Source organism: Carcharodon carcharias, chromosome 2 (assembly GCF_017639515.1).
Source record: "Carcharodon carcharias isolate sCarCar2 chromosome 2, sCarCar2.pri, whole genome shotgun sequence".
In the NCBI taxonomy this organism is placed as follows: Eukaryota; Metazoa; Chordata; class Chondrichthyes; order Lamniformes; family Lamnidae; genus Carcharodon; species Carcharodon carcharias.
The window spans coordinates 88103388-88125702 of record NC_054468.1 but is presented as its reverse complement, the minus strand read 5'-3'; the positions used below and the strand labels follow the sequence as shown (position 1 = coordinate 88125702).

The window sequence follows — 22315 nt, the reverse complement described above, 5'->3', positions numbered from 1 at the left end:
AAGAGCAGCTTGACTGAATTGGCCGAATCCTGAATGATATAACTGCCAGGTTGGATTTCCAGCAAGCAGTCTGAGAACCTGCAAGGGGGAAAAACATTCTTGACCTCAACCTCATCAATCTATCTGTCACAGATGTATCTGCCCAAGACAGCATTGGTAAGAGTGACCTCCACAGCTGCTTTCGAAATTCCACAGCTAAGGAAGCAGTCCAAGTAGGCATGCTGCAAGGGACAGGCTTGTGAGAACATGAGGGGGCAAATAACAGTTGTACCACACAAGTGTCAGCCAATGATTATTTTGAGCAAGAGACGACATAATCGCCTCATGACATTGCTATATACCAAGTCCCCCACCACCAACATTATGGCAGTCATCACTGACTGGAAATTAAGCTGGTTCAGCTAGATCAATGTCAGACCAGACAGATAGGTGCTATAGCATCACATTCCCTATGAACATGGATGTAACATTTTTATATTCCTGTGTTGTGCTGCCTGTTGATGCCTGTGATGTGATTTCACTGTGGAAGTTTCAAAGATGGTCAAATTGTTCAAAGAGTTGATGGACACATATCTAGCACATAAGCTTATGAAAAGATAGGAGTAATTTTTTAACTTCAAGCTAATATTTATTCATAATGAAGCAGTGGGATAGTTGATATTGTTCTGTTTCAAAAAGCCTGTTGGTGAAGGATAGAACTGGAGCTAATCTGTTCACACTTTTACAATTATTTACAGAGTTGCACATTACAAGTGTACTCCTCCTAACCCAACAACCAGACTTTTAGCCTGTGTCTATCTATAGGGGCTCAAGTGAATGCTCACCAGCTATATACAATTAAACAAAATTAATATGCAATTAATGGATTCCCTTCTCTCCCTTTAACTTAAGATTGGAGTTAATATACACAACCCAAAATAAACCCAAAAACCTCCATACCCTGAACAAAGCATGACCTTGTAAGACACCCTTCCCAAGGACCCCTAACAATTTCTCCATACATAAATTTCTTTTTTTAAAACAATCAGACAGTTGATGACTTACATCCACCACTTAATTTTAGACATTTTCTCTCTCTCTCTATCATTTATGTCAAGTCAGTATTGTCAATCCATAACTTTTTCTCACCCATACTATTTGTAGAGTAATACACTATCCCTCAATGAACAATCATTTACATAACATCCCACAGAATCATATAATTATGGAACAATAGCATAATTACAGGAGGCCACTTGGCCCGTCATGCCTGTGCCAACTCTCTGCAAGAACAACTCACTACTCCCATTTCTTTGCCTTTTCCCCATAGCCCTCCAGATTTTTTCTCTTCAGATAAGGATCCAGTTCTCTTTTGAAAACCATGGTTGGACCTAACTTCACCACACTCTCCAGTCATTCAATCCAGATCCTAACCACTCGCTGCGTAAAAATAATTTTCCTTGTCGGCATTACTTCTGTTGCCAATCGTCTTAAATTAATGCTCTCTGGTTCTCCAGCCTTCCAGAAATGGAAACAGCTTGCTTCTGTACACACACATACAAGACACGTAAGCTATAACCTTCATAACAGTCCAACAGAAATAACAATATCTGTTCCTTACAATTGCCCTTGAGAAGGTGATGATGAGCAGCCTACTTGAACTGCATCAGTATGAATGCTGTAGGTACACCAACAGTGCTATTAGGGAGGGTGTCCCAAGATATTGACCAAGTGGCGAGGAAGGAATAGCAATAGCAATACATTTCCCCGGCAGGATGTGGTGTGACTAGGAGTGAACTTGCAGATGATGGCGTACCCATGAGTCTGTTGTCCTTGACCTTTTAGGTGATAGAGGTTGTAAGATTGAAAGTTGCTGTCAAAGGACTTGTGCAGAGTTAACCCAGAGTTGTGTGGGCTAACTCAATTCTTGCGTAGCTGTCCTCTGGCAGTTGAAAGCTACTCATGACTTTGAACAGAGGCAATTTTTTTTCCCCCTGTTTGACCTGGTGTTTGAGACAGGGAAGGATGCTGACTGTGGAAAGAGTATTCACGCCACGTGATCTTAGAGCAGGGACGCTGTGGAAAGAAAGGGTCTTTGAAGAGCTTGCTGGAAAGCTGGGACCTGTGTTTGAGTTTAGTGTCGAAATAAGAGGTAACAGAGAGTTCGAGACCAACTGTGGTTTGGAACCACATTGGAAAGTACATCAAATCAGCCACTTGGCCTCAAAATGATCTTTTAAAAATAATTGCTCAGTAGCTTACTTACTTCACTCTCAACTTCAACTTCCATTGTCTGCACAGTATATTAAGTTGAACTTCAAAAGTGCTGCGTTTGATTTGCAAAACTGTTTTACGACACCCATATTCCTAACATTCCGGAATTTTCCCGCCCCTTCCGGCGCCCGGATTGTCCACTGGGGCCGGAAAATCCTGGACCATGGCTCTGTTCCCTCATCATACCACTTCATACTCTAACTACTATTTACAGAGGACCTGAAAAAATGTGCAGCTCCTTAACACCCTTAAGCCCGAAAGGCTTATAAAAGCAAAGCTCAGTATTACCTCATCATTTGAGTTGGCGAGAAGGCACCATCAAAGGAGACAGAGCATGCACCATGTGGTCATGGAGCTGGGAAAAGGGGTACGTGTGGACAGGAAGAGACTTTCCAATCTCTGGGCCTGTGACAAGGCCTTAATATTGGGATCCAGGGCTGTTCTCCATTTCAGTGTCTTCAGCCTGAGTTAATAAAATAACTTAAGAAGGTATTACCACCACTTTCCTTACGCTGCAGCCAGAGTTCTATATTCATGGTCATGTGCTTCTTAAATGGATAGACAGATCTCGTCTGGTCGCTTGTGTCCTTTGAGTCAATGTTGTGAAAGGATTGGCGAGGAGGAAAGTTGGGGTTGGGGGATTGGGAACTTCCTTTGGCACTAAAGGATTGATGATGAGTTGGGTGGATTCAGTTGCTCAAGCCCTGTCTATTTCTCCATTTCTCTCACATTCCATCCTTCTCCTCCATTACCTGGCTACTCTTAATTCAAGTCGCTGGCTTTCACCACTATGTTGGGGTTTGGAAATGAAACAAGAGGGAAGTTCTGTTTCTGAAATGGAGGAATGGACCTGGAATTTTAGTCCAATCTGACTGAGTGCGCATAAAGCAAACCTGTAATGAGCACTCTGCATGTCACTCTTGGTTCATCCTCTTTTGAGCAAATGGTTGATGAGGTGGACGGACCTTGAACCACAAATAGGTACATAACGTGAATTTAGGACTCAGTGTAGAGCTATTTGAGCAGGGCAACAAAAATAACAAAGAACAGGAAATATTTTTGTAAACATGTGTAACTAATATCAGTATGGATTAATTTTTCATGCAATAATCAGCTTGAAAACAACAAACCCACATAGTGAGGACACAGAATCTCCTTCAAGTTCAACCATAAAGACTTCTTATCGTGTCCACAGACTGTCTATATGTGGCCCAGCCAGAACTGGACACACTTTTGCGCCTTGTTGTTAAATTCGGCAAGATCTGCAACAGTGCAGGGTTCCTCTAGTGATAGACATTGCAGGAGATGTTGCATAGTCTGTGGCTCAGTTCCACATTTACAAGTTGTCGGGCTGGTTGTATATCCGCTTGGAGCCAAAGTAGAAGCATTCACATCATGGCCAGGTTTCAACCAATTCTACCACCACCACGCACAGCAAGTAGTGTGTACCATAAAGACTGAAGAACATGGAGGATGTGGAAGTGTCAGAATCAGATGAAGTCACCACGAACTCTGTAAAATTAAAGAAGTATGAAGGCAGCTACTTGAATTTCATTTTTATTTGTACTGGAAGTGAAGATGTACATCATTCCCAATGGATTTTATAAATCCCTCCTAAATTACAGCAACATTTAATTACCAAGCATGAAGCATATAAAGAGGAGCAATATTTGTTTTTTGAGTGACAGGGTAAGGAGCTGGTCATTGCGAAAGCAGTACTAAAATACACAACTTCAGCTGAAAAAACACTTGTAATGATTTCATCATACACTGTGACACAGAAAATTTCTAAAAACAAAATTGCACATGATTCTGAGGTGTTGATAATGCCGTGTGCTTTAAAATCGTAAGGGAACTATTTGCAGAGCAGAAGACCAAGGAACTGGAGGAAAAAACACAATGTCAAATTACACTGACAAATGACAGACTGATTTACAGTCAGAAGACAGCTCTGCAGATCATTGAATGGTTGTAAACCTTTCTTACTGTTATGGGGATCATGTGACTGTATAGACCAATCAACCCTAAGTATGGGGAAACTTTGGGGCAGCGTTTTTTTTAGCCTGGGTTTTGGAACAAGCATTTGTAGCCCCATCTAGAGTCTGTTAATAAAGTTCACTGCTTCTTACAATAAACCCGTCCTGCACTCTCCGGCGACAAGGATAAATAGTGCTGACGCAGCACCTCACTTCGTGACTATGAATATTCTGATATTTTAAGAGAAGAAAAGAAGTATACTCACCAGCAATGCCTCTCTTTGGTAGAATTGACCCATACGACTCATCCGTCGTGATAGTCATAGTAAAGGTCGAGAGTTTACTGAGGGAGAGACAGTTTTTGTATGAAATTTTGCAGCTGGACCAAGATGGGTCCCTGGTACAATCATCTCTGAAACAGAACCGTTATCTTATCAGGTAGAAGTGGGAAACAGGATTGTTAGGAAACATGTGGGTCATCTCAGAAGTTGAGAAACCCTCCAACAACCAGTTAATCCACCCGAAAATCAAAGTCGAAACTTCAATGCATGAGGTGCCAGATCGACAAAGAATAGGCATACCTGATGCCTCTGCTGAGGTAAATAATTCTGAATTGCCAGTGTCTAGAGATGTCTCTGAAGCTGCAGTTCCTGTGCAAGTCGATCCAATGGAAGACCTTCCAACTGCAGAGTAGCGTCGCTCTACCCGAATCTGAATACCTCCTCAAAGACTAAATTTATAACAGCATGAACTGTATATAATTGTGTATAATATGGGTTAACGTGTTTTCTAAATACCAGGGTAAAACAAAAGTAAAGGGGAAAGGATGTAACGATTGTAAGTTAAACCATTTCTTACTGTTATGGGGATGATGTGACTGTATAGTCACATACAGATAATCTTAGGGGCGGAGTTTTTAAAGCCTTGGTCTTGGAATAAACATATCCTCTCCTCTGCAGTCTGTTAATAAAGTTTCTTACAAGAAACCCGTCCTGCACTCTCCAAGTTTATTACAGACGCTGACTTTGCTATACAACTTAGTGAATCTACTGACATGTCGAAAATATCTAATTTTTCTCCTATGTTCAGTTTTGAGTGCCACAAGAAAGCCTATTGCTTGCAAAGAGCTCAAGACTATTAACAAAGTCGGACAATATTTCCAAATTCATGGATGATTTCATGACTTCAGCAGAAATCAGTTGAAAAAGATTGCACTGCGTTCTGCATCGATGGAGCTGCAGCAATAACTGGGAAGCATTCAGACGCTGTGCAAAATGTAAAAGCTGCCCTATCAACTTGCCCTATCTCCCGATATTAATGGATCCTTTAAAAATTTCAGGATTTGGATCTGCATCTTTACCAAAACTAATCTGTTCTTCCTTGGGTCATGCTCTATCTGTTTTGTTGAAACCCGTCCATTAGTTTTTGAGATATATTGTTGACAGTAAAACAGATTAGCAAGAGCAAGAAAATATTACCACCGCCCACCCACAATGGGGGATGTAAATATATTTGTTTAATTGTATAACTAATTTTGAAATATAAAAACTACTCATTATGTTGCAGGCGATCCACAGAATTTTTCTAATGCAGGTGGGAGGCCTCGGATGGAAAAAAATTGAAAACCCCTACAAAAGCTACGGAAGGCAGAAGTGGTCCTTGTAGAACTAAAGTCGCACACTCCATTCGCAAAGTAACACAGACGTTCTTTTCATCATTACTGCAGTGTTTTCCAGTTAGAGCAATTCACTCACCATCCATTCTTTCCTCAGTTAGATTCTTGGTAACTATCTCTCGGATTCGAGCAGGGACTGGAGTTAGTGTCGCGCTCTCCCCTGCTCCACGTACCGTAAGATTTTTAGCCTCTCCACTCACCTCTGGGTTCAGTACAGTGTCTTCTAGTTTCTGAAATAACAGGAAAACAATAAGCTGATCAGACCCGCACACACATGCTGAGATCCACAAATTCAGAATGTGCTGCAACACTTGCTGTGGTTTACCCAGGCACTTAAAATAAATAGACCTGGAAAGCTTAATCCCAATTGCCGTTTTTGGTGCTATTTTGTGAAGTTTTCATGCAGTTTGCCGAAAGCTTAACACCATTAAAATAACAGGTGTTAAGAAAAAGCAAGGGAATGTTGAGGGATGCCTCCTACCCTTCGCAGCACAGACCTCTTATGCTACTCAGTGCACCACAGCCTCATCACTCGCCATCAGCAATCAGGACTCATGCCTAACAATCAAAGGCTCCACATCGCTTTCTCAAACCCAGCAATGCTGCCAAACTCATGCCTTCATCTCGCTGCTTCTGCATGCTTCCAATTATTCAGCTCTGGCAGGCACAGGGAGGGGATATTGCCAGTGGGTGGGAGGGGCGGGGCGGTTGGGGAAGTGGATATTGCTGGCGGGGTGGGGAGTGTTGGGGTGGGGGGTATTGTCGGGGGGGGGGGGGGGTATTGCCGGGGGGGTGGGGGGGGGGGGTGTGGGGAGGGGGTTTTTGCCGGGGGGTCTTGACGCTCTCTGCTCCCGGCCGCTCTGCTCTCTGTCGCTGGCTGCACTCGCTTCTCTCTGCCTCCCGGTCTCTGACAGTCAGTGGAAGCCGCTCTTCACTGTCCCCCGAACCTCCTCCCCCGCGCTGGTTGCTGTGGAAATCGAACGCCGAGCTTGCATTGCCATGGAAACGGGACGTTGCAGAAGGCGGTTGCCTGGAGACGGGGACGGTTTGAAAAGTTGCGGCTGGAGGGAGGGCGTCAAAACTGGCGGGAGCCAGGCAGCTTGGAGCGGGATCGGCAGCAGCAGCGCCCATTGGAGGCAGAATAAAGGGAAGAAGCAAGAGACACATTGCAAGGGTTAAAATACCAATAATCTGCAAAGTGCATTGAAATGGCTGCGCGTTGCTGCAGCAGAATCTTCCAGGGCCCCCTCAGGTTTTTAATTGCCAGTGACACGCCTGACCATGCAGCACTCCCTCAGCACTGTGGTGAACTCGGAGAACCAGGACTGGAGTCCACATCCTTCTGCCACCACAGTCTGCCTGAGGATGTAAAATTTATAACAAAAATAAAAATAGCTGGAAAAACTCAGCAGGTCTGACAGCATCTGCAGAGAGGAAATCAGTTAATGTTTTGAGCCCGTACGACTCTTCATCAGAACTGAGGAAATATAGAAATGAAGTGAAATATAAGCTGGTTGAGGGGGGTGGGACAGGTAGAGCTGGATAGAGCACCAGTGATAGGCAGAGGCAAAGAAGCGATTGCCAAAGATGTCATAGACAAAAGGACAAAGGGGTGCTGATGGTGGTGATTTTAGCTAAGAAATGTGCTAATAGTGACATTAAGGGTAGAAAGCAGACGAGCAAGTGACAGATAGCCCTAGTGGGGTGGGGGGAAGGGATCAAAATAAGCTAAAAGGTGGAGATGAAACAATGGATGGAAATAAATTTAAAAATAATGGAAATAGGTGGGAAAAGAAAAATATAGTAAAATATATAAATTATTGGAAAAAGGGGGATCGGAAAGGGGGTGGGGATGGAGGAGAGAGTTCATGATCTGAAGTTGTTGAACTCAATGTTAAGTCTGGAAGGCTGTAAAGTGCCTAGTCGGAAGATGAGGTGCTGTTCCTCCAGTTTGCATTATGCTTCACTGGAACATTGCTGCAGGCCAAGGACGGACATGTGGGCATGAGAGCAGGGTGGAGTGTTGAAATGGCAAGCAACAGGGAGGTCTGGGTCATGCTTGCGGACAGACCGAAGGTGTTCTGCAAATTGGTCACCCAGTCTGCATTTGGTCTCTCCAGTGTAGAGGAGACCACATTGGGAGCAGCAAATGCAGTAGACTAAATTGAGGGAAGTACAAGTGAAGTCCTGCTTTACTTGAAAGGAGTGTTTGGGCCCTTGGACGGTGAGGAGGGGGGAAGTAAAGGGGTGGGTGTTGCACCTTCTGCAGTTGCATGGGAAGGTGCCATGGGAGGGGGTTGTGGTGTAGGGGGTGATGGAGGAGTGGACCAGGGTGTCCCGGAGAGAACAACCCCTGTGGAATGCCACTGTTGGGTTGGGGGGTGGGGCGGGGCGGGTGGTGAAGGGAAGATGTGTTTGGTGATAGCATCATACTGGAGTTGGTGGAAATGGCGGAGGATGATCCTTTGAATGCGGAGGCTGGTGGGGTGATAAATGAGGACAAAGGGGACTCTGTCATGGTTCTGGGAGGGAGAGGAAGGTCTGAGGGCAGATGCATGGGAGATGGGCTGGACACGGTTGAGGGCCCTGTTAACGACCGTGGGTGGAAAACCTCAGTTAAGGAAGAAGGAAGACATGTCAGAGGAACTGTTTTTGAAAGTGGCATCATCAGAACAGATGCAACAGAGGCGAAGGAACTGAGAAAATGGGATAGAGTCCTTACAGGAAGCGGGGTGTGAGGAGCTGTACTCAAGGTAGCTGTGGGAGTTGGTAGGCTTGTAAAGAATATTGGTGGACAGTCTATCGCCAGAAATTGAGACTGAGAGGTCAAGGAAGGGAAGGGAAGTTACAGTGGTGGACCATGTGAAAATGATGGAGGGGTGGAACTTGGAAGCAAAATTAATAAATTTTTCCAGGTCCAGACAAGAGCATGAAGCGGCACCAAAGCAGTCATCGATGTACTGGAGAAAGAGTTGTGGGAGGGGGCCTGAGTCGGACTGGAACAAGGAATGTTCCACATACCCCATAAAGAGACAGGCATAACTGGGGCCCATGCGGGTATTCATAGTCACACCTTTTATTTGGAGGAAGTAAGAGGAGTTGAAGGAGAAATTGTTCAGTGAGAGAACAAGTTCAGCCGTACTTAGGAGAATAGTGGTGGATAGGGATTGTTCGGGCCTCTGTTCGAGGAAGAAACTGAGAGTCCTCAGACCGTTCTGGTGGGGGATGAAGGTGTAGAGGGATTGGACATCCATGGTGAAGAGGAGGCGGTTGGGGCCAGGGAACTAGAAATTGTTGATATGATGAAGGGCATCAGAGGAATTGTAGGTGTAGGTGGGAAGAGACTGGACAAAGGGAGAGAGAATGGAGTCAAGATAGCAAGAAATGAGTTCTGTGGGGCAGGAACAGGCTGATACGATCGGTCTGCCAGGACAGTCCTGTTTGTGGATTTTGGGGAGGAGGTAGAAGCGGGCCATCCGAGGTTGGGAAACTATGAAGTTGGAAGCTGTGGAGGGAAGATCTCGAGAGGAGATGAGGTCAGTGACAACCCTGGAAATAATGGCTTGATATTCAGTGGTGAGGTCATGGTACAGGGGGAGGTAGGAGGAAGTGTCTGCAAGTTGACGCTCAGCCTCTGCAAGGTAGAGGTCAGTGTGCCAGACAACAACAGCACCACCCTGTCAACAGGTTTAATGACAAAGTTAGGGTTGGACCTGAGATAATGGAGTGCAGCAAGTTCAGAAAGAGAAAGAGTGGATGAGAGGAGCAGAGAAATTGAGACGACTGATGTCACGCCGACAGTTCTCAATGAAAAGGTCAAGAGCAGTTAAGAATTCAGAGGGAGGGGTCCAGGTGGAGGGATAATATTAGAGGCGGGTAAAAGGATCCATTGAACGGGGAGAGGGCTCCTACCCAAAGAGGTGAGCACGGAGACGAAGGCGGTGGAAGAAGAGTTCAGCATCGTGCCGAGCCTGAAATTCATTGAGGTGAGGGTGTAAGGGTATGAAACTGAGTCCTTCACTGAGCACTGAATGTTCAGCACAGAGAGGGAAAGGTCAGGGGGTATGGTGAATACACAGCTGAGGCTGGGATTGGGGACAGAGGGACAGGCAGGGGTGGAGGATCCTGGATGGACGTTGGTGTCGATGAGTTGTTGGAGCTTGCATTCCTTTGCATCTTAAAGAAAGAGACAAAGTTTCTTGTTGAGGCATCGGATGAGATGAAGAATAAAATGAAACCGGGAGCAAGGACAGCTTAGAGATAGGGTGAGTCGGTGATGTTGGAAGCAATTTAACTTGTGAGTAAGTGGCAATCCACATTTGCTTGTGAGGATGCATGCATGTGGCTTGCTCTTGGGCAGCAATGTTGTTGATTCAGCTGGGTAGTGTTAACAGGACAAGCTGCCTAAAACCTGAGCAGTAGTGACCGGTCTGAAACTGAAGTGGTTAAAGTTCCAAAAAGAACAATATTTATTATTTCATTATTTTACAGGATGTGGGTATCGCTAGCTGGAGCAGCATTTTTATTGCCCACTCCTAATTATCGTTGAGAAGATGGCGGTGAGCCGCCTTCTTGAACCGCTGCAGTCTATTTGATGTAGATACACCCACAATGCTGTTTTGGATGGAGTTCCAGGATTTTGACCTAGCAACAGTGAAGGAATGGCGAGAAAGTTCCAAGTCAGGAATATGTGTGGCTTGGAGGGCAACTTGCAGGTGGTGGTGTTCCCATGCTGTCCTTGTCCTTCTAGGTGGTAGAGGTTGTGGGTTTGGAAGATGCTGTCGAAGGAGCCTAAGTGAGTTGTTGCATTGCATCTTGTGGGTGGTACACACTGCTACTGCTGTGCACCGGTGCTGGAGGGAGGTAGATGGGCTAGCAATCAATCAGGCTGCTTTGTCCTGGATGGTGTCAGCTACACTCATCCAGGCAAGTGGAGAGTATTCCATCACACTCCTGACTTGTGCCTTGTAGATGGTGGACAGACTTTGGGGGAATCAGGGGGAGAATTACTCATTGCAGAATTCCCAGCCTCTGACCTGCTCTTGTAGCTACAGTATTTATACGGCTGGTCCAGTTCAGTTTTTTGTCAATCATAACCCCCAGGATGTTGACAGAGGGGTGTTCAGCGATGGTTATACCATTGAATGTCAAGGGGAGATGGTTATTGCCTGGAACTTGTGTGGCATGAATGTTACTTGCCACTTGTCAGCCCAAACGGCAATACCCCCCACCAGCAATACCCCCCTCCCCAACCCCCTCCAAATGATAATACCTCCTTTCCCAGCCCTCTCCCAATGATATTACCCCCTCCCAAACCCCCCTGCCCTCTCCACCTGTTCAGAGCTTGCTGCATATGGTTACGGACTGCTTCAATATCTGAAGAATCATGAATGGTGCTGAACATTGTGCAGTCATCAGCGATGATTAACCACTTCTGACCTTATGATGGAGGGAAGGTCATTGATGAAGCAGTTGAAGGAAATTAGGCCTATATTAAAACTTCTCTAACTGCGCTCCTTGCCCTTCTCACAACCAATGTTTCCTCTAAGTTGCAAGACTAGATTTCCCACTTGGCAGTGTACAACCCTTTAATTTACTGTGCCCATGCAGCTACACACAAAACCATTAAACCTTAAATAGGCAAAAAAAAAATGAGTACATTGCTCACAATGAAAATGATTTTCCCATCCATAAAGTTCATTAATGGGTGGTAGCGAGCAATTTTTAGGGGAGGCACTAGACTAGTAATCCAGAATCCCAGGGTAATCCTCTGGAGACCCAGGTTCGAATGCAACCACGACAGAATTTGAATTCAATAAAATATTTGGAATTAGGAGTCTAATGATGGCCATGAAGCCATTGATGACTGTAAAAACCCATCTGGTTCACTAATGCCCTTTGGGGAAGGAAATCTGCCGTTCTAACCTGGTCTGGTCTACATGTGGCTCCAGACCTACAAAAATGTGGTTGACTCTTAAAATGCCCTCTGAAATGGCCTAGCAAGCCACTTGATTGAATCAAACCACTAAAAACAAGCCAATAAGCACCAGAAATGAGAACAGCAAACACAGCTCTGTCCACCCTGCAAAATTCTCCTCGCTAACACCTGGCAGCATGGCAAAATTGGGACAGCTGTCTCACAGACTAATCAAGCAACAGTCTGACATAGTCATACTCACAGAATCATACCTTATAGATAATGTCCCAGACGCCACTATTACCGTTCCTGGGTGTGTTCCGCCCAGCAGAGCTGGCGGCACAGTGGTATACAGTCAGGAAAGAGTTGCCCTGGGAGTCTTCAACATCATCTCCGGATGCCATGAAGTCTCAAGGCACCAGGTCAAACATGGGCAAGGAAACCTCCTGCTGATTACCATGTACTGTCCCCCCTCAGCTGATGAATCGGTACTGCTCCATGTTAAACAGCGCTTGGAGGAAGCACTGAGGTTGGCAAGGGCGCAAAATGTCCTCTGGGTGGGGGGCTTCAACGTCTGTCACCAAAAGTGGCTCGGTTAAACCCCTACTGACTGAACTGGATGAGTCCTAAAGGACATGGCTGCTGGACTGGTGAGGGAATCAACAAGAGGGAAAAACATACTGCCATCAGCAGCAGAACTGTACTCAACCAAAATTTGTAAACTCATGGCCCAGCATATCCACCACTCTACCATTACCATCAAGTAAAGGGATCAACTTTGGTTCAATGAAGAGTGCAGGAGGGCATGCCAGGAGCAGCATCAGGCATACTTAAAAATGAGGTGTCAACCTCATGGTGAAGCTACAACACAGGACTACTTGCGGCTAAACAGCGTAAGCAGCAAGCGGTAGACAGAGCCTAGCTACTCCACAACCAATGGATCAGATCTAACCTCTGCAGTCCTGCTGTATCCAGCCGTGAATGGTGATAGACAACTAAAGAACTCACTGGAGGAGGATGCTCCACAAATATCCCCATCCTCAATGATGGGGGAGCCCAGCACAGCAGTGCTAAAGATAAGACATACATTTGCAAAAATCTTCAGCTAGAAGTGCCGAGTGGATGATCCATCTTGGCCTCATCCGGAGACCCCCACCATGCCAGTCTTCAGCCAATTTGATTCATTCCACGTGACACCAAGAAATGGCTGAAAGCACTGGATACTGCAAAGGCAATGGGTCTGGAAAATATGCCGGCAATAATATTGAAGGCGTGCTCCAGAACCTTATCTCACCCCTAGCAAAGCTGTTTCAGTATAGCAACAACACTGGCATCTACCCGGCAATATGGAAAATGGCCCAGGTATGTCCTGTACATTAAAAGCAGGACAAATCCAACTTGGCCAATTACCGCCCCATCAGTCTACTCTTCATCATCAATAATTTAATGGAAGGGGCCATGAACAGTGCTATCAAGCGGCACTAGCTTAACTTTAATCTACTCACTGACGCCCAGTTTAGGTTCCACCAGGACCACTCAGCTCCTGACCTCATTACAGCCTTGGTTCAAACAATGACAAAAGAGCTGAACTCCGGAGGTGAGGTGAGAATGACTGCCCTTGACATCAAGGCAACATTTGACCAAAGCCAAGAAAATACACAAATTGATCAGTGCTTCTTCACTAGTAAAAACATGCCTATATGAATAATTACCTTATTGAAATCCAAGCTTACCCCTTATCTGAATGATGGTAAAGATGGAAAATATTTCGATGCGAGGAAGCAAACATGGAACTTGTTGACTGGAAAAGCCAAAAACCAAGGACAGATTGTACATAGAGATAGAATGTGTCTGCAAGTAGGAGAAGCAAGCTGACTACATACCACTCAAACATCAATATGTCAGCCTGTTAGTATAATTTTGTTCAGGGACGGAGACAGCAGACTGGACTCCTGCTCCAGTGTCAACAGTTTACTGAGGCAACACAGCACTGAGAACACATCTGTTATCTAGAAGACACGAGAAATATAGCTCTTTACTGAGATTTCATCACTCACTGGAAAATCTCATAGTGTTACTCAGTGGAAGAGCATGAGCTGCTATTGTGGTTTCAGGCCGGCCGCATTCCTATCATTTAAATTAAAATTAAATTAAAACTCGGCTCGAGGTCAATGTTTCAACCTCTGACCAAATTGCTTGAGGTTTTACTGAATCCCCTTTCCTCACCAAAGCTTGCTGATTATGAAAAGAGAATGGGAATGTGTTGAGTGAGGCTCTGGGACTGTCCAGCATCATCCCTGCAACATCTGACCATGGTCCATTTTCCAATCCAGTTTCTGGTGTCACTCTGTGCTGGACACGATGTCTTGAGTGAGAGCCAAATTATGATTCTGAAGGGGCGACTATGAAACCAACTAATAGAATGTATCCCAGAGCAGTGCCAGGTGAATCTGCCTCTATTTATTTCCTGTCATTGAGTCTAACTTGGCATTATTGAGGTAAGAAGCTAGCAATGTGCGTGTGTGTGTGCACTACAATTCCTCCTGTCCCAGCACGGTGGACTGGTACTTTTAAAACCGCCTCACAGCCGTACCAAAATTTAAAGAGTTGCAATTATATAGTCCCTTTCACGACCAAAAAAAGTGCCAAAGCTGTACAGTCAATGGAGTACTAATGAAGGACCGCAGCAGTTTGCACCCATTAAACCCCCACAAACAATATAATAATGACCAGAATCTGTTTTGTGTGATGTTGACTGAGGGATAAATATTGGCCAGGATGCCAAGTGTAGCTCACCTACTCTTCCTCATGGGAACTTTTACATCCAAAGGTGGCATCTCTGACAGGTCAGCACTTCCCTGGAATATCTGTTTGGATGGGAGCGAGACTTGAACCCACAACTGTCTGATCCAGAGGCCAGACAATGAACACTGGAGCCACCGCTGACACCTTTAACCTGTGGCCCTGGCTATTCATTCAAACACCCAGTGAGTGAGCTCCCTACTTGCATTGGCAATCATGGGCTCAGGGGAGCGACAGATTTCAATGCACACTGTTGGCTCACTGTGTACCCCTGGAGGTCTGCTCTAGGCTTATTAGCAAGTGACACGCCTTGTATCTGAGAGATACTCCTGTGGGAGGAGAGGGATTTATCAAGAAAAAGGGGGAAATATAATTGCTGTGGCAACCTGGTTGAAAAAGGAGTAATTTCTAGCTGTCTATTAATCTCATTTCTGAACATTTCAATCTCCTTTCAAACTTACTTGTCTGAGCATCACTTTCCTGTAAGAATAGCTGAGTCTTACTATTTACTTTGTGAATGTTTGACAGAAACTGAGACAGACCCATTTTGTGAAATGATCATTTGTCAGTAAAGCGAGTGCACCAGAAAGGTGTTTGCTTCGGGTATGTTTTTGTAGCTGATCAGAGGCAGAGATGTTGCTGAGACCAGTCCGGGCGCCTGTCATTCCCATCTCACATGGGACTCAGTCCAAAAATAACTCATTTAGTTGGCGTTTCCCTTTTTATCTTTGCAAATGCAGCATTAGTTCGCACACCCAGTTTGAAAGTTTTGAAACTCATTCATTTTGGGGCCCCCCTGTCGTTTGGGGACCCTGTGCCACTGCACCATGTGTTTCATTGTAAATCTGCCCCTTCTCTCTTTGATTCTCGTGTTTGTTTTTCCATCTCCCCTCTGAACCTTCTATATTCAACCTGGTTCTCAATTGTATTTTCTACCTGACATCTGTCAGAAGCACACTTTTTCTTCCTTATCTTGAGTTCTGCCTCAGGGAGCTCTGGATTTGTTTGCCTACCTTGCCCTTTTGAGGGAATATATTTTGATTGTGGCTGAACTATCTCTTCTTTGTCCCACTGTTCAGCTATCGTATTGCTTGCCAACTTTTGACTCCAATTTATTTGGCCCAGGTCCATTCTTACCCCAGTTGATATTGGCTTTCCCCTAGTTAAATATTTTTACTTTGGACTGTTCTTTGTCCTTTTCCATAGTCGGCCTAAACCTTATGCTACAATGATCGCTGTCCCCCAGATGTTCTCCTACTGACACTTGATCCACTGGTCCACCTCATTCCCAAGAACAAGGTTTAGCATGCCTCCTTTTGCTTTGGGCAGGAAATGTACTGCTGTAAAAAAAATTCCTGAAAATGCACTAGGAGCTCTTTCCCCTCCCTGCCCTTTACACTGCTATTATCCGAGTCTAATTTTGGATAACCAAAGTCATCCATTATAACTCCTCGATAATTTCCTTGCAAACTTGTTTCTCTATCCCTTTCCCACTAGGTGGTGGCCTACAGACTATACTGAGCAATGTAATTGCACCTTTTCTATTCCTTAGCACTAGCCAAATAGATTTTATCCTTGGCCCCTCTGGGAAATCCTCTTTCTCCAGACAGTAATGTTCTCCTTAATCAATACCGCCACCCCCCCCCTTTTCTTATTTTCCTATCTTTCCTGAATCCCTTTGTATTCAGAAATATTTAACACCCAGTCCTGCCCTTCTTTGAGCCATGTCCTGTTATAGTCACAACATTATATTTCCACATGGCATTCTGTGCCTGTAATTCACCAATCTTATTTATTACGCTCTGTGCATTCACATACATGCACACTAATCCTGATTTAGACCTCATTACTTTTTGCCTTACTCTAATCCCACTATTTACTATTCCCTATTCTAGTGGTGTCTATCTTTCCTGGTATTGGGTGCACCTTGGTATTCCTCTCTGTTATTACCTCCTGGTTCCCACACCCCTGCCGAGTTACTTTAAAGCCTCTTGAATAGTCCTAGAAAAATGCCCAGCAAGGAAATCTGCCCCAGATTTATTTAGATGCAGCCCGTCTGGCCTGTATAGGTCTCATCTCCTCCAGAGCCAGTCCCAATGTCCCAAGAATGTAAAGCCCTCCGTCTTGCACACATTCATCTGTTTAGAGGCAAAATACTCCAGGTGTTGAAAATCTGTAATGATATCCAGTTGTAATGAAATGTAATCAGGAAATGTTAATTTGCTTTCTCCACAGAGGTTTCCTGAGCTGCTGAGTATTTCAAACATTTTTGATATTATTTCAATTCTTTTAAATTAGTCGGTTTTTAATCGGGAATTTTCAGATCAACATTTTTAGCTTGTGAAAGCTAATTGGAGTAGGAATGATACACAGATGAATGTTGTTTATCTGTGATCATTTTGAGTAACCAAAACATATTCTTTGCCACATGAGGGCAGACTCTCCCTGCATCAGCAACGCCCATCTCAAACCAGAAAGACCTGCAGGCTTTTCACCGTCCAGTCTGTATTCCTGCTATCAGCTATTGCTACCAGTGTCCATTGTACATTGGCCAACATATTGTGTTTCGTTAACCTCTGTGACAGTTACTACTGTGCACAGATGGCACTGACCATTCAAGATGGGATCAGTAACACAATAACAGACAGGTAAGAGGTCTGCACTGTGCAGGACCCTCATCAGTCTATCAGCATACAAAAGTTACATGGTTTGTCACTGTAAAGGAAATATCATTTTTTCCTAATATTCCTGGGATACTGAAGCAGGCTTGTGTGTGTACGTTTATGTGTGTGTGTGATTAATTTAACTAAAACTAAAGACGGACAGGTTTCACCCATCAATGGGTTAAGTGTAGAAAACCAGCATTTTAAAGTGGAGATGGGTAAGCTAAGATGAGGTCTCAGCACTTGCAGTGTGAATCGAATTTTCATTTCATTGATAAGTTGAGAGGTTGTTTGATTTTCAAGGGGACATGATAAGATGTTTTACAACTGGCAGGATAAATAAGGCTAAGTTATTAAGTTTATTTTTCTTGAAAGTGCTGGCCATAAGGACAACATGAAAGATTTTTATATTCTGGGAAAAGTAACTTCCAAAGCAAGATTGAGACAATGGGGTTTACAGATCCAAAGGGAGAAAATATATTTAACGAAAGATGGAAAGCTGTCCTCTGAGATCTTGAGAGGTGAACTCTGTGAAATAGACCTGTGAAAACGCAGCCTCTAGCCACCCCAGAGAAGTGCTGGTTTGGTCCAGAATGCAAAGTTTTGTTAAAAGCCTTGGAGTTCCATTGTCGAGTGAGAGGGAGAGAGAAGCTGTGAAATAGCTTCCTTATTGCAATAGATGGTGCTTGTGATAATATTGCTGGTTGTTTTATAGATTATAAATCTATTTGGACTGTTGCCTGAAAGGGGTATGTAGTTGTGAGTCTAGTAAAGTAGAACTCTTTTGGGAACTGTTATAAGACTAAGACTAACCGTGTAACTGTAATTTTGTGTGTGTAGCTTTTTCTTTTCCTTAGTTAATAATTTTTTAAATTTAATCTTTCAAATCTTCTAGGTTGATAGTGGGCTCTTTACTTCTGGCTTAGAAACATAGAAACTAGGAGCAGGAGTAGGCCATTCCCCCCTTCGAGCCTGCTCTGTCATTCATTATGATCATGGCTGATCATCCAACTCAACAGCCTGCTCCCACTTTCTCCCCATACCCTTTGATCCCTTTCACCCCAAGAGCTATATCTAACTCCTCCTTGAAAGCATACAATGTTTTAGTCTCAACTACTTTCTGTGGTAACGAATTCCACAGGCTCACCACTCTCTAGGTGAAGAAATTGCTCCTCATCTCAGTCCTAAATAGTCTAATTCATATTCTCAGACTGTGACCCCTGGTTCAGTGTACATTTTGTTTTATTCATCCATGGGATGTGGGCTTCACTGGCTGGGCCTGCATTTATTGCCAAATCCTAATTGCCCTTGAGAAGGTGGTGGTGAGCTGCCTTCTTGAACAACTGCAGTCCCTGTGGTGTAGGTACACCCACAGTGCTGTTAGGGAGGGATTTCCAGGATTTTGACCCAGCGACAGTGAAGGAATGGTGATATATTTCCAAGTCAGGATAGTGAGTGACTTGGAGAGGAACTTCCAGGTGGTGGTGTTCCCATGTATCTGCTGCCCTTGTCCTTCTAGATGGTAGTGGTCACGGGTTTGGAAGATGTTGTCGAAGGAGCCTTGGTGAATTCCTGCAGGGCATCTTGTAGATGGTACACATTGCAACTACTGTGCATCTGTGGTGGAGGGAGTGAATGTTTGTGGATGGGGTGCCAATCAAGCGGGCTGCTTTGTCCTGGAAGGTGTCAAGCTTCTTGAGTGTTGTGGGAGCTGCACTCATCCAGGCAAGCGGGGAGTATTCCATCACACTCCTGACTTGTGCCTTGTAGATGATTGATAAGCTTTAGGGAATCAGGAGGTGAGTTACTCATCGCACAATTCCGAGCCTCTGACCTGCTTTTGTAGCCACAGTATTTATATGGCTAGTCCAGTTCGCTTTCTGGTCAATGGTAACCCCTAGGATGTTATAGTGGGGAATTCAGTGATGGTAATGCCATTGGACATCAAGGGGCGATGGTTCGATTCTCTCTTGTTGGAGATGGTCATTCCCTGGCACTTGTGTGGTGTGAATGTTACTTGCCGCTTGTCAGCCCAAGCCTGGATGTTTTCCAGATCTTGCTGCATTTGGACATGGACTGCTTCAGTATCTGAGGAGTCGTGAATGTTGCTAAACATATCCAATCATCAGTGAACATCCCCACTTCTGACCTTATGATGGAAGGAAGGTCATTGATGAAGCAGCTGAAGATGATTTGGCTGAGGACACTACCCTGAGGAACTCCTGCAGTGATGACCTGGAGCTGAGACGATCGACCTCCAATGACCACAACCATCTTCACTCTTGTAATGAATGCATACCTTCTTGTAATAAATACAAATTTCAAAATCGTCATGATAGCTTGGCCTGGATTCCATTTGGGATTTGGTCAGCCTGGCAATTACCATCTGCCATAACATAACAGTTACATCACATCTTTACACTTTTGTGCATTAGAAACATAATCACACCATTTAAAGGTGTACTGACAACATTCCTCATTTTCCAAATAAAAATGTATCACCTTGAAATGGATAAAAGTTATCTCTATACAATTCAATGAAAGTAAGAGGAGATAAATATACATGGTATAAAAGAGTAATAGAAACATGCAAACTCATTAGTCATGATGGTGGTTTAATCAAATGGCCTGATCTGGAAGCAGAATAACAAGTCCTGGGATCTGGAACAGATTCGCATGGAAGTAAAATGCATAGACTGTGCCCGAGGCTTCATCTTCAATCATTCCCGGTTTGCACTGGAGCCTTCCATCGTTCTGGGATCATGTTCTGATGTGACCTCTATTCTGACACAACATGGCACCAGTAGAAGTAGTGATTTCATACAAACATGATTCTGGGTGAACCCCGGAGACATGTGCAGTTGTATCCGTTACAGGATTCAGTATCGTCACCTGTTGTCATACTGCTAATTTGGAAAGCTCGTTTCCAGCATGACTATCATGTACCTCTTTCATCTTCCCCCATTGTTCCAAAAGAGTATCCCCAATTTTAGGATACATGGAATGGTGGAAACTAGGAAGATCAGTATGAATCTGGCACCTGAACAAAAGCATGCCTGGGGATGGAATCTTAGAACTCAATGGAGTTGCACATAGGTGGGGCACAGTGTTCAAATCTTGACAATTAGTTATAATAATAATTTGATAATAAGCAATCTGACTGTGTGAATCACACACTCCACAAGACCATTGGAAAGGGGATAATGAGCTGAAGATGTGGTAATCATATTACTCCATTTTTGACACAACACAAAACAATTTCCTGGTGTACTTAAGCCCAGAATCCCTCACCTTATTAATAGTAATTGTGGCATTTGTGCATTAACCAATTGTAGTTAAGTTTAAATGAATTACTTCACAACAAATGACGAATCAAATCATGTCCAGCAAGGCAGGTAGTACAACACCTCTACGGCATCCATATGTCAGCTCCCATCATTCTCTTACAGGAAGAATCTATTCTCAGGTTCCCCAAATGTTCATTAACAGTAACACAAAAATGATATATGGTATAAAGGTTCACGATCATTGCCAATCCTGTTGGTGTCATGAGTCAACTAATAAGACAATTTGCATTCCGTGTGGCAATGATGTAAATGTAATAATTGTGGTGTTACTGACTTGATTCAACCGAAACTATGCAGAGCTGTTTGTTCCGGATAAACTCGTTTGATTAAATGTATGTTGTCACGACATCCAAAATATCTGTTTTTCTGCTGCATTTGTGCTTTGTCCATATTTGCCTGCATATGTTAAAGATGTTCTGACCAGATTCAAATAAAATTTGCTGGCAGTGCTGTGTGTTAAGTGTTGAGCTGCAGTATTATGGGCACAAGTTCCCAATCTCACTGGGGCATTGATATCTTCCCCATTGTTCCAAAAGGGCATCCCCAACTTTAGGATACATGGAATGGTGGAAACTAGGAAGATCAGTATGAATCTGGCACCTGAATCTGGCTCCTTTGCCTGGAGATATAAACGGGAGGCAAAGGGAGGTGAATTTGCTCTATTCTCTACTTATCCTGGTTAGAAAACTCGGTAACTGGTGATTTCCAGCAGTATTTTTCTTCAGTGTAAATCCGTTTCTTTCCTGGTTCTTTAGTTAATAAATGTTGTGCAAGATGCTAGGTAGAAAGGGCTAATGGAAGAAATCAATTTGGATCATCTGGGAAGATGCCTCCTATAACAATGGTGTATGTGTTGAAAAATGTGTTGAACAGATGGAGAGGCTAAACTAGGATAGCATCTGAAACAGGCACTGGGACCTCAATACCCAATTAATCTGTGGCCATTGATTGGTATTCAGGCAGAATGCCAACTTTGTTCTACCTGCTGATTTGGATGACTTCTGTGTCCAGCCAGCTCTAACCACACTGTTCACTGGAGATGCTTCAGCAGAGAGCTAATATTGTATCTGGCTGGCACCACTTAAAGCTAACCAGTATTTTAAAAAGGGAGGTACGTTATGTCTGGAGCAGGTGCTGGAATTTGCAGCTGAACAAAATTTGATCTGGGAAAGAGTGAGAGCTGGCACAAGAGGGAGAAGAGGGCAGGCTCCAAGTTTTTTAGATGCTGCACTGCAGGTCTTGATGGAGGAGGTAGAAAAAGAAGACAGATGTCTTCTATCAGAGGGCTGAGATCCTGACTCATAGTCAAAAGGCAGTGGGAACTGATAGCCATCGAAGTCCACATCATAGTCAAGCCCTGAAAACCTACCTGAAGTTCTGCAAGGAATTTAATAGCCTCACACAAATATTCAAGGTCAATGAATGTTTCTTCAAATACTATATCCTATCCAATGCACTGTTAGCCTCAACTGTGTGCAAATCGATGCATTTTCATCATCTACCTACTAACATTCATCTGTTTCAACTCACCTTCACATGCTTAGTATTGCTGTAAGCCTCACATCCACATCTCACATTTGCAAACACTGCCAATTATTCAACCATGACAACCACATCAGCCAAACAGATTTCACAAAACACATTGATATATTTCCTTCTCTCTTGTAGAGTAAGGTGGTGCA

General features: G+C 44.1%; 1 long non-coding RNA gene across 1 annotated transcript; it reads right to left on the bottom strand.

Moving 5' to 3' along the window:
• Positions 1-3413: 3413 nt before the first annotated feature.
• LOC121289525 lies at positions 3414-6526 on the bottom strand. The gene is made up of 4 exons (XR_005945602.1): positions 6386-6526; positions 5984-6134; positions 4496-4572; positions 3414-3765 (listed from the first exon to the last, which is right to left on the bottom strand). It is a non-coding gene; the product is annotated as an uncharacterized LOC121289525 (long non-coding RNA).
• Positions 6527-22315: the final 15789 nt, after the last annotated feature.